Consider the following 13,888-nt stretch of genomic DNA (forward strand, 5'->3'; position numbering starts at 1 on the left):
CCAAAACAACCCCCCAAGCACCGCCCACCCCGCAGAAACAAACCCTTCTTCCCCAGCGCCACCCCACCAAAACAGCAGTATTGAACCTTGGTAATATGTTATAGCGGGCCCCTACAGTGGTATAATTAAGGTAAAAGAAAAATGTCTTTTTGCTAGAGGTAGAATAAGATCGTCCCCCAACTTTGTAATCGATTGTCCTGTTGAATGAATGAGGTGTGAATGAGGAAGGTGTGGAAGGCAGCACCTCCAGACAGCTGCAACCCTTGGAGAGGGGATGGGAGCTAGACCAGATCAGTAGAACAAGTCAGCCACCGACTCATAGCTCGTCTCCTCAGCCCACCCACCCCCTGCTCGCCTCCTTACCCCCACTCCCCCACCGCCAGCTCACCCGCCCCCCTGCCACTGCCCGCCCGCTCACCTCCTCAGCCCCCCTCCCCTGCCGCCGGCTCACCCCCCCCACCACTGCCTGCCTGCTCACCTCCTCAGACCCCCATTCCCCCAGCTCACCTGCCCACCCTCTCACCTTCTCACCCCCCATCCCCGGCTCACATACTCACCCCCTGCCACTGCCTGCCCGCTCACCTCCTCAGACCCCCACCCCTCTGACCAGTGATGAGCTGCCAAAATCTTAACTGGTTCCCTCCTCACCCCACAAGGGGGTCGTGGCCCATCCCCCGGGACTCCTACCCCATCCAATCCCCTGCATTCCTTGATGCCCCCCCAGGATCACTGCTCCATCCACCCCCCTTCCCTGTCCCCTGACTGCCCCCCGCCACCCCATCCAATCCCTTCTCTCATTCCTGATGGCCCCCTGGCACCCCTGCTCCATCCAACCACCACTTCTCCCTGTTCTCTGACCGCCCCTGGCACCTCTGCCCCTGACTGCCCCCCACCACCCCATCCAACCTCCCCCTCCTTCCTGACGACCCCCCCGGGACCTTTGCCCACAATCAACCCCTCTGCTCTCTGACCGCCCCGACCCCTATCCCCCCAAAATCCCCTGCCCCCGCGGGCCATATGTTGTGCAGGCCTGCCCTATGGAACGAGTCCCCAACACAGACCACATTTCTCATGATGCAATGTGCTGGCTCAGCATGGGGAGACCATGGTGCATCGTAGAAGGTGTAGTTCAGCCTAAGAGTACTGGCCATAGAGAACCATGGACGTATGAGGCACCAGAACTACAAGTCCCATGAGGCACCTCAGTGATATTTCCAAATCAAAATCTTTTGTTTTCAGACAGAAGTTTTCAGTTTCTGATTTTTCAGATTCAAAAATGTCCATGTGAGTGAGAGAGAGAGAAAGACAACACCACATTTTCCACCATCTATAATGAAGAGGTATGGTCTGCATTGCTTTCAGTATGCTGATGATGTGCTGAATTCTATAGCCTGAGCCTCTTTCGCTAGTGCTGTTGAATGCCTGGCCAAGTGTGCTTGGAAGCTTGTGCCATGACTGAGAGCAGGGTGGTTGAAGTTCAGTCAAGATAAGATGCTTGTAGGATGGGGAAACAACCAGAAAATATCATTTATTGAACATGTGTGCCCACCTTCAAATGTTTGCAAGCTGGGAGTTATGTTGAATCTCTTGGAAGCCTGGTATGGCAAATCCTATGTCTCTTTGTCACTTAAAAGCCTTCTCTATGTTAACAAAATAACTCAATGTCAGTGATGGATATTATACTTTGTGAAGACAGAGCTTTTGAAGGTGTAGCTTAAACTAACAACGAAGAATTCAGAGTTCTAGAAAATCTTTGGAAAAATGCTTACCTAGATTCATTTTATTTCTTAAGACAGGGTTTCTCAAACAGGGGTCACCGCTTCTGTAGGGAAAGCCCCTGGCGGGCCGGGCCAGTGTGTTTACCTGCCCCATCCACAGGTCTGGCTGATCGTGGCTCCCACTGGCCGTGGTTCGCTGCTCTGGGCCAATGGGGGCTGCTGTAAGTCCCTCGGCCTGCACCGCTTCCAGCAGCTCCCATTGGCCCAGAGCAGCGAACCACAGCCAGTGGGAGCCGCAATCGGCCAGACCTGTGGACGGGGCAGGTAAACAAACCGGCCCGGCCTGCCAGGGGCTTTTCCTACAGAAGCGGTGACCTCTGTTTGAGAAACCCTGTCTTAAGGTATAAAAAATAATTAACAATACCTGGAAGCTTTGCTGAACCAAGAAATCATTGTCGGAATCTCCTAAATCACTTGTCGGTTTTTCAGATTGCTTAAAGCTAATTGATTCTTACCTATCTTTGTAAATTGTTCCAGAAAGACAGATGAAAACTGATAGTTATATATTACGTTTAATAATAATTAGTCAAGAGAAATAGGAAACCAATGTGTCAGAATGTAGAAAAGGTGACCTAAGTGTAAGCAATTCAGTGACATCTGTGTGAGCCTGCAGCCATCCTGAAAAACAGACCTTAGAGACGTGACATTCCCTAGACTTCTCACGGGGTTCTTAACTTTGAAATGGCCTGCTTAGGGGCCCCACCAAAACCAGCACAACTGGACACCCTATGTGTGAGGGGCCCACACTGCCACCATCACCTGACGGCTCCTCTGTGGCGGTGCCATCAGGAGCCCTTATACAGAGTCCTTTGCTCATTTGGGTAGAAGCTGAGCCCCTCTTCCTCTGAAAGTCTTGGTCTGAGGATGGTGGAAGCCTATCCTGCCAATGGAGTGTGCCAGTTGGCCCTCAAGAGGTTGTCCCTGGAGTCCTAGATTGCTTTAATCTGGCCAGCAGCAGAGTTTCTGGAGTGTCACAGTGAAGGCTGTTCTCTGGACATTTGTCTCTTGGATGATATCAGGAAATTCCACATCTCTCACAAGATGGACTGCCCTCATGAGGTTTTCAACTGATTTGTAGACCAATGATAATTCAGTAAAAGAAAGGTAATTAATTAAGTCTCTAGTTTCTTATAAACCCTTTTACAGTATCAGAAGCCTTTGATGGGAGCTTGTTGGAAGCGGTTTAAAAAAATTAAGTACAATATTGTGTAAATTTACCTTTGTGAAAACATTGCTGCATTTAAAACAAAAAACAAATAAACAAGAAAACCCCAAAACAAAACCACAAGCTTCTTTTGCCCATGGAATGTTCTGTGGAACAGTGATACCAGGCTGATTAATTTTTGCATTTTATCCCTGGTAACACTATACTCCAAAGAGAAGTCTCCACAATTATATATGGGAGTAACCTGGGAAACAACCACATCAACTTTAGGAAGATAAAGTCTGCTCTTAAAATATGCTACATATATAAGATATCAGTGTAGCTTTCTGGACATCTTTAACACTATCTTCAATAATTTTTCAAGGTAATTTGTCCCTGTGAACTCTATGTAGAATTTGTTCTTTTAAGGCAGTATAACATTTGCATGTAACAGATAAGGTAAAAGGCATGCAGCCATTTCATATCACTAAAAATTATGATTGTATTGCAGCATGATATGCTTTTTAGTATACAAAGGGTTAGCACACATCATTAAAAGAATGAGCAAGCTTTTGATTTTAATTGTAATTGTAATCCTCTCCACTGAAGCCTCAAATGCATCATTTGAAATCTAGCAGAGATGTGAGTTTTTACTGCAGCCACTTTATGTTTGTGATACATTAAAAGGTGTCATCGAACTGAAATGTAAATCACTGTTCTTGAAAACAAATTACAAATGAAGATGACAGGGCAGCACACTAGCACTAAAGCATCGAAGAGCCCGTCTGAGGCAGTTTTCTTTCAGGCCCAAATTGCAGCAGCCCTGTTATCATGGGTAATAGGGTGCTGCTAAGGCAGGTTGATTACAAGGCTACGGTAAACAATCCTTTTAAATGCAGTGCCTGAACAGAAGTGCACACACAACATTAATCAGCTGAATTCAAACAAAATCACAAAGGGAAGTGGTTGGCCTGCCCCGGTTTGCTTTAACTCACACAGCAAGTGGCCAAAGTACAGGGCTCACGGGTTATAACACTATTTTCCATCCCTTCATAATCAACATTAACTTGTGTGAAATCCTAATTGCAATCCCTGCAATAAATAAATAAATAACATTAACACTGTGTGCTCATTCCTATCATTTGAATTAAGAACAGGTTTAGGAAATGTTGTATTTTGACGCCTGTACTATTTTTCATCATCTTAGATTGTGGACTGCCTGTTTTATTGGTTTACCTGGAGAATCATACAATGATCCCTGATAATGGGTCCCTCACCCCTATCACATTAGAAAAGAATAATAAATAACTTGTATCTTTCCCCAATTTTTATTTTAAAGTGTCACATTTTGCCCCCTATTAAAACTCATCCTATCTTGGCTTATTACACTATTCAAACTTGTTTAAAAATCATCTTGTGTGCTTCTTGCATTTACAGTATGCAACGTCAGTAAATAGGCTCTAAAATATTGGGAATGTTTAGAAAAGTTGCTCAATGATGAGTGGTGCGGGGGTGCATCTTTCAGAAGGCGAGTGGTGCAACACTGAAAAGAAGAAAAGCTGCAGGAAAGAGCAAGGTACAATAAATAGCTTCCATTTAAAAAATAAATAGAGTAATTTAAGTCTGCCTCAAGACAGCTTTAAATAATGCAGTCTTCACTTATCCTGAATGATAGCAGAATTCCTGACTTTCGCTAGCATATAACAATTCCATGAAAGCCTAGCTACATGTAATCATATACCAGGGCCACATTCAGTCATTCTATTTATTTTGTACATTTTTAATTTTCAACTGCATTTCCTTTAAAGGAACATCTGCTGATGACTCACTTCATTATTTAAAAAGAGAACATGTGAATGTAGGAGTTTTACAGAGTGGTCGGAAATGGTATTTCAAAACATTGCCATTTATCTGAGTTTGAATTCTAGGGCCCTGGATGGAGCAGGGAAGTATTAATGAATCATGGTGCCATTTGCCCCTAGGCTGCTGGTTAAAATCTAGCCCAGGTTGGGGTAATAGAAAGTTACCACCACCTGCCTATACAAAATGAGTTGTTAATTTCTCTGTCCATTTCCCAATGGACATCTGTCCACATGAACAAAACCTCACCACCACTATTGGTGTCCTTTTGGAGGCCTCAGAAGATTGAATGGGCAGGAAGAATGAATTACCCTCATCTCCAGAAGTGGATATTCTAGAAGAAGGTTAAGGCAAGTTGGTGGAGTAGCTGGCCTCTATTCCAGGAGAATGGGCTTAGCCAAGGATTCTTTCCCCCTTCATGCTGAAAGAGGGAGGGGGACTTGGAGGTAGTTTTGTCCCCTTCCGTCTGACCCAGAGGACAAGGAGCACTAAAGACAGCAGGTCTGGCACAGAAGAGCAGGGTAGGGTAGGTAATATAGATATGTGCTCTATAAGCTCTGGTTTCCTAAGGTCAGACAGAACTACAGGAGCATCAGCTAGTTGTTTTGTGAAGCTCAGCAGTTGCCTTTGTATTCTTTTGTTAAAAACCAGTTTGGGAGCTTTTTGGAGAAAGACACATGGATGGCTATGTGCTTAGCAGACATGGGGAGGTTAGTTTCCTCTCTTCCACACACTTGATGCATTTTATGCTTTGGTTAAAAAATGGTTAGTGTAAATATACCATCTGTGGAACTGATTTGGTTATGGACAAGACAGATCACCATAATCATATGTCATATTCCTGGTGACATGTTTATGTAGGAATCCTGCCATTTGACTTTCCCGCCTTTGTATTTCAAGCATCTATCAGCGAAAAATATGTGCAGTGTCTGCATATTGAGCTGGATGAAAGAACTTCAAGAGAATGGCAGACACCTACAGCTGACCACATTCTAGGAAGGGTCCTGATGATTGCATTTAATTGGTTGCTTCTGATCACGCATTTGTAGTGGTTTACATGGCTAAGGCAGGCAAAGTTATTTTATGTCTGTATAGGGAAAACCAAAAGCTTTGGTAACATGGTTTATACAGACAAATTCACAGAGTGCAGCAAGCATGTGATTTCAACAGACCACACTAATGCAAAGTTAGATAATGAATCAGTGACTAGAAAAAATAATGAGATGGGTAAGTTACTAGTCCACAGAACTGGAGACTGAAGTTCTCTGTTTATTCACAAAATAGGTACAGCTTGAGCAGCTGAACTCCAGGCTTCCCTGCCAACAAACTGGGGGACCAGCACTAGGAGTGAAAACTGGTAATTCACGCCACTTAGTCCTAGGTTTTCCATTAGCCCATTCAATCAGGATAACAACCTGTGGATTTTTGGGGGTGTTGCTTAGTAAGGACATGACTTGGATACTTGGTTCAATGGAAACTGAGACCACCAGTTCCATTAACACAGGCATCTGAACTTCCATTAGATGGTAATAACTTTCAGGAACAAAAATGGGAGTGATTATGCTAATAGAAGTGTTAAGCTTCTGAGCATGTCCTAAGCTAACTGGAGAAGACTCAGTCTGAACTGAATGCTCATTAAAGGCTAGATTGTGACTTGGACATATACATCCATGAAAAGAAAGAAGAGCCACCCCCTTACACTGGCAACCCAGAATTTGGTCATAGATACATAGAAGTGGACACTGTAATCCATCTTACTACCCCTACCTTGGAGCAGTTGTGTACTAAAGACTGAGGGTGGATCCCAGTCTCTGTCCCTCCACCACACAGGCCAGTTTAAGTAAACCAGCATAATGTGTCCTAATTTGCTGCTGGTATAGGCAACTGCAAATCACTACCCTATTGGAGCAAGTGGGAAGTGGGGATGGAATTATGCCTCGGAGGGAATTCTGATCCACACTGCCTCCTGGGACTACTTTTGAGGAGGTGCTTGCTCAGGGCTGTGCCTCAGGCATAAGCTCTCTGTGCTATATCTTCTCTCTAACTAATCAGACTTGAAGGTTTATTCACCATGACCTATCTTTTCTTTTAATTATGGACCCCAACATGCAGTGACACGACTGACACCACGGTGCACTGGTGACACAGTGAGACCTTCTCTCCAAGAAGCCCTAGGGAGCCATGTGCCAGAGATCCACCTGAGACTGAGGTGGTCTGATCCTTTTGAAAGGATGCTAGTGGTTCCCACTCTTGAGAAGCTCTGATGCTCTTTCCCAGGGAGGCCATAAAAAGCCTGCTTTCTTATGGTCCATCCATGATTTGCTTTTGGGAGGTCACAACTGCAGAGGCAGTGTTTCCTGGGAGATTTTATTTTAAATTCACATATGGACAGCTTGCCAGCCAATTGGATTATGGTCCCAGTGTGCTGGGTATATGCTATAATAAAGCATTGATGTACATTTCATAATTTCATAATCATTTACCTACAATAAAAAATAAAACTATTCATAATTCATGTAAGCACAAAATGTTTAATGTTTCTGTATTAATATGACCTGTCATAAAACGATGGTTAAGTTTCATTAGACAATAACAGAGCTAGAAGGAATGGGTTCAGATAGTTATAAATTTTTATTCTTTCCCTGCCACTTTTTTAATGTTCATACTGAACAAACTTTTCATGGAAACTTAACATTTTCTTAAATTTTTCAAAACATGTCTTTAACAATCAAAAATACTTAGCTCTGTACACAAACGAAGGAGAACATGTATTTGATCGTAAATTCAATTCAACTACAAAGGCAGCTGACAGCACAAATTTGTAACAAATTGGGCAATCCAAGATGCTGTAGTCCAGAACTGTAGGAAACACAAGGATCATTTGTGCAAATGGAGCTGAAAAAATACGCCTGTTTTCACTCAGCGATAATAATCCTATACCTGGGCCACAGGATAAGGCCTGCTTTCTGGGTTCATGACCATTAAGAAACAACTCTCTCATTGTTACTTTACTTGTGTAGGGTTTACAAATGGTAGGCTCTACAGGAAGCAAAGATGTGGGAATCATTTAGTGCAACTCTACACTTAGACAGGTGCCACTCTTAGACTTTTTAATTGATCTCATTTGTTACTTATACCTGTAAATCGCACTGTTATCATCTCCGAACAAGCAATGGAAACCAGAATTTGTCACTGAATAAAGATAGCAGAACAAGTCCCTGAATGGACTGGTCATATAGATTTACTGGCTTAATTACACAACAGTACATTAGATTGAAATAAGATACCTGGAAAAATCCAAATTACATGCAGGCCTCTTGTTTCTTTATACCACATTGACACAAAACACAGTTCAAATGCTACTGCCAAGACAGAGGACAGTCCATGTTATAGTTTTCTGAGAGAGAGAATGAGAGAGAGTCAGGCCTGAAGTTGTAAAAGGTTCTTTTGTTACGATGCAGTAAAATGAATCTTAGGTTGATCTGAAGGCCTAGAGGATAGTAATGTGCACTATCATGCAGGAGACTCCAGTTCCATGGCAACTTCAGAAGGATAGTAACTGAAAGCAATGGCGGGGAGTGCTGCAGATGTGGCAGTCTCAGGCTGTCTATGCTATGAGCTCTGGGTGTGATTCCCCTTTGCATGCACTCCTGGCCACACTAGCTCTCTTTGAGCCAGCATGAATATAGTGTAGCCACACTGAGTTGTGAGTGGTACATACCCACCGGTTTCAGGTGGGTTTGTATTTAGCATGGCTCAGCCAAACCTCCATGGCTCAGAGATAGCTCCACTGCTATTTATAGTCACACTCGCTCGATGAGAGCTAGCATGAGCATACGTACGTGAGCTTGCAGTGTACACGAGCATGTGTACATGAGCTCGTAGGGTAGAGACAGCCTCAGATATTAAGGACCACTATGTAGCATACTTCAGCAGCACCTACTAGCAGCTACTTATGGGAATCTGCCCAGTTCTGTGATGCTAGAAGGATTATAAAGAGGAAAAAGCAGCTCAGAATAAAAGGGAGAAATAAACCTTCCGAACTGAGGGTGTACTAGGGTGATAAAAGATTTAGAAAGGCTAAATCTTCATTCTAGTTATTACTGTGTTAGGGGAGGCCTTTAGATCTACCTTAGCAGTGGGTAACAAAACAAAGGAAAACCAGTGCTGGAGCCGTTATGCTAGAAAAATAGAAAAACAATTCTGTCATCCACAATAACCACATTAGCAGAGGGTCAGGAAGTTATTAACAGTACATCAGAATGGAAGGTCATCAGCTCCTAACATGCATTTCAGAACCAGAACTCAAATCCTCTCTGGGAAGATCTGGGGAAATTTCTGACAGGTGATTCTTATGAGATTCCCACAACACTTCTTCTTCCCCACAACATACATTGAGGTAATTCTATGGTAGGGGATGATTATGAGCCTATACCATAGCAGATCATTTTAATAGAGAAATTGTCTGAATTACCATCTCTCCTACCAGTCACAATTATATTACATTTATCATCTCCATTTTACAGGTAGGAAAACTGCAGCACTGAAAGGTGAAATGAGTTGCCCAAAGTCACTCACCTGGCCAGTAGCCGAGCTAGAAATAGAATCCAGGAATTCTGCATCCCAATCTAATACTCTATCCACTAAACAATACAAGGAAATTATGTATTTAGCTGATGTTTATGGATTTGCTGTTGGAGCAGCATGCACAATGTGATCAGCCAGCTCTCAGAAGACCCAAAAGCAAGTATTTAACAGAACAAAATCTGGGATCCTCTGCTCCTGATCCTCCAGAGCCACAGAGGATGGGGAAGCTAAATAAGAATTTTAGAGCATTAAGCACATGTCTTGGGTATTGGATTCTATTCACCATGATATTCGAGTGCCATGGACAGACCAGACTCTCAGAAGGAGGAATAAATAGCCTGACTGAAGAGGAGAAATGTGAGGGAGATAGCGAAGGCTGAAAGGGTTGGGAAAGAGATCTGTGGGAGAAAATAGGAGGGGTGGGATTTTGAGGGACTAAAGGAGAAGGTAGGACTGGAGAGGGAAAACTGGGCAGACTTGGGAGAAAGGAACAGGATGGGATGTAATGCTTGGAGTAAGAGGACTGGGGAGAAAGGAAGGGCTGGAGATAGGAAATTGGGTGGAGGGCAGCATTAAGGATAAAGATGGAATCTGTAGCGGGAGCTTGGGGAAGAGATAGGAGGCACAAAGAAGACACTAAAGGAGATGTGTTGGGGAAAAAATTGGTACAAGGCAAGGAGAGATCTGGGGAAGGAAATACCATGTGAGGAGCACAAAGCACAAGAAGAACTAATGGAGAGAGAAAATTAGCGAAGTATGGGCCCCAACTAGTCTCTCCTGTGGATTAGTGAAGGGGAAGAGAGACTAGTAGAAAGAGGGTAAAGTAATAAAAGCTAGCATTAAAGAAAAGAAATGCAAGTTAAAAAGAGAAAGTAAAACCAGCGAGAGGGAAAGAGCCAAGAAGGGAAGAGAGAAGAGAGAGTGCATACCTTTTCTTCTCAGCAGTCCATTGGAGGAAAGGTAAAACGCTGTTCTCAGACTCCAAGAGCAGCTATTAGGGAAAAGAAAGGAGCCGAGGGAGAGAGAGCAGGAGAGACATAGAGCCAGAGAGTTCCTATTTGAAGCAGTATTACAATAATTGCTTATTCCCCCCCACCCATTTTAAAGGTAGGGAATCTGAGGTCCAGAGAGGCTAAGTGACTTGCCTAAACCACACAGCAAATTAATTGTTAACCTGGGATTTGAATTTAGCAGTTTTTGGTTCCTGGAGTTGTGCTCAGTTCATTGAACCACACTCACTGTCCCATCAAGTTTGCATAAAATATACGATCATGGTAAATCCCATGGTTTAGTAAACTGTGTGGATCATCAGCATTCTACCTAGTAAATGACACAGCAACACAGTAATAGTTTTGTAACTGAGTGAGGTTACCAGATGTGCACTGGTTAATAACATGGCCATGGTAATCCCAGTTACAGGGCTTTTCAACCAGTAGTTGCACAGCATATTAAATATATGATGCACAATAGTGGTTGCAGTCACGCTCTGGCACATGGCACATGTGTATTTGTGAAGTGAGAGAGGCATATCATACACCAGCTTTTTACTTATAACATGCTGCCTAAACTGCACTATGCCTGTGCTCGATTGTTGCATGATGTAATAATCCTGCCATTGTATCCAGTCACAGTTCTTTAAGACAGTCATATAAAACTTGTCCCTCGTCTACTAGCTATATTCAAGTCATGGTTATGCACTAGAGAAAGGAGCACCCTGTCACAGTATGCAGTTCTACTGAGTTCTGATTTTGGGATGTGTTCTGAAGACTAGGAACCTGTTATGCAAGTGAATGCAAGAAAGATACGGAAATCTGAATCTGAGAAGTGACAAATGTACAAAGCCAGTAAGAGTACAAAGCCAGCTGATGGAAGCCTAGTTAACCAAAACTCTCGATTGTCCCTTGGTGCTGTAATATACGCTTCACTTCACTCAGTGTTCCCCAAACCTGGAGATAATGAAGAGCTGTCAGTTGGATTCCTTAAAGCCAGTTGGCTGAAGCAAAGAGCAGCTCACACTGCCTCGCTGCACTCTGGGTCTAGCAATAGTGCACCACTCTTCAGTGCTGACTTGCCTGGTGGAAGCCAGCCATCTCATTTGCACTGTGCTGTGGGCCTGAGGAACCCATCGTGCAGTCTCTCCTCCCATTCCCTATTCTCTGCGCTCAGGCCTTGGGGGTGGGGTGGGGTGGGGTGGGGTGGGGAAACACAGCCTCACTGTTGGCCAGGCAGGGAGGAGCCATCTGATTCCTTTCAGCTCTTCCCAAGCCCTGCAGAGCATGGCCTCCCCTTGCACTGCCAGCTATCTGCAGTGACTGCCCACCGGGTTTACCAAACTCAGGAGAGCCACTCATGCTTGGACATCAAAGTAACACAAGTCATAGCAGCATTCATATGCCCTTTACCAAAGCAAAACACACCCTGTAGGTGCACATTCTTACCTTTACGATGCCCCCTCATGCCCAGATGCAGCATTGCAGGTAGACTTTGCCTTCACGCACCCTCTAATGGCTACTTTCTCAGCCTGAAGGATCGTTCCTGGCTGGTCCCTTCTCCGACTTGCCTCATAAGGGTCTTTTGTGGCTCAATTCTTGGGCCAAGTCACTAACAATTGGGTCCTTTCCTTTCAACTCTGAACAATAAGTCCTCTGCCACTCCTGGTGCTTGACTTCAATTCTTCCCCCTTGTTAGGTCACTGCTGCTCCCCACGTAGGCTTTTCCCTTCTGGGAGTCTAAGTCCTGCTTAAACTCACCTTTTGCCCCTCATGGGCCTCTATTGTATTTCTTGGTCCTCCGGACTCTAGCTCAGGGCTCCTCTCCACTCTAGAGCCCAACCAAGGAGCTAACCCTGACCCTGTAGCTCTGCTTCTTAGGCCTGGTCTACACTAGGGTGGGGGGGGGGTGTCGAACTAAGGTACGTGACTTCAGCTACGCGAATAGCGTAGCTGAAGTCGAACTACCTTAGTTCGAACTTCTTACCTGTCCAGATGCCGCGGGATCAAAGTCCGCAGCTCCCCCATCGACTCCGCCACTGCCGTTCGTGGTGGTGGAGTTCCGGAGTCGACAGGAGCGCGTTTGGAGTTTGAACTATCGCGTCTAGATTAGACGCGATAGTTCGAACTCCAAGAAGTCGAACGCTACCCATCGACCCGGCCGTAAGTATGGACGTACCCTCAGTTCCTCTCTCCTAGAGACAGGCTCTGGCTTTTCCTTAGCTACTTATACAACCTAGCTCTGCCTCCTCTGGCCAGGAGGCAGTTAATCAATTACCTCTCAGGTGCAGAGCATAACTAATTAGGTACTTTGCCTGTCTGCTCTAGAGTTTGCAACCTATACTGGAACAAAATATGTGGAGCTAGGGAATCCCCTCATTCCCACACCCCCACCCATTGCAAATCCCCACAGAGTTTGATAGGGTATGGATATGCTGGCAAACAAGTAAAGTGCAGTCCATATGAGGTAAAAAAATAAAGTTAGTAAACATAGACTGGAATTTGTAAGGCAATGGCAGAGACCGTAGTCTTGACCAAAAATAATAAGAGTAAGAAATGTAGAATATTACAAACTATGGCCAGGGCTGTTAGAGGGTTAAGACGACACACCACAAAATGGGTGAGGCAGGTAACAGAAACAAACAAACAAACAAAAAGAGTTAGAAGAAGCCACAGAAGCAATAAAGCATAGAAAGTGCAAGCTCTGCTAGCAGGGCAGAAAGCAGTCCAGACACAGGATATGTCACAGGAAGCACAAGACAGAGTAGAAAATTTGAAACACCTGTAGAGACTATGCAAAGAAGAGCAGTGCCGACCCCTGTGATAAACTTTGGTGGACAACACCAAGCTTTGGGGACTTATACAGTGCCTGAAGGATGGGGACAGATAAGGAAAAAGATGGCTTTAGCAAAACTAAAAGATGGAAATGGGATGTTTGGAATGAGTGTTGGAATGGGAACATGTGTAATGACCCAGACCAATAGTCACCAGGCAGTCCCTGGGCAGAGGCCCCTACACTGCAACCACTACCAGATAATGAGAACCAGGTTCTGGCAAAACTGAAACCGAAATCTAGAATGGTGCCTGTTGGAATGGGAGAAGTAAGTGCAGAGGGAGAAGAATTATCAAATGATTTGACTAGATTGGTAGATAAGATGGATGGGGAAACACCTAAGTGCACCTAAGAGACAGAGGCTGTGATTTGTTTGCAAGGGTTTCATGAATGACAGTATAGAAATAATAAACCATGAGTGAGTGGTTTAACACCTAGAATTGATGCATTAATGCATGGAGTTGCCCAGAAACAGTTAACTGCAGCAGGGAAATGCACTCCTGCAATCCATTTGGCATACAGACAAAAGCAACAGACGCTGGCGGAACACACTCAGATTTTGCGGAAGAAGGTAGTAACTCCCACCCTCCTCCCAGAGCCAGGCTAAAAACCAGAGGTCCTGGTTCTCAATCCCTGCTCTAACTCACAGAACCCTACTCCCCTCTCAGAGGTAATGACGTAACCTTCTTTCTCAGTT

The sequence above is a fragment of the Mauremys mutica genome, chromosome 1 (genome assembly GCF_020497125.1).
Source record: "Mauremys mutica isolate MM-2020 ecotype Southern chromosome 1, ASM2049712v1, whole genome shotgun sequence".
NCBI classification, from domain to species: domain Eukaryota; kingdom Metazoa; phylum Chordata; order Testudines; family Geoemydidae; genus Mauremys; species Mauremys mutica.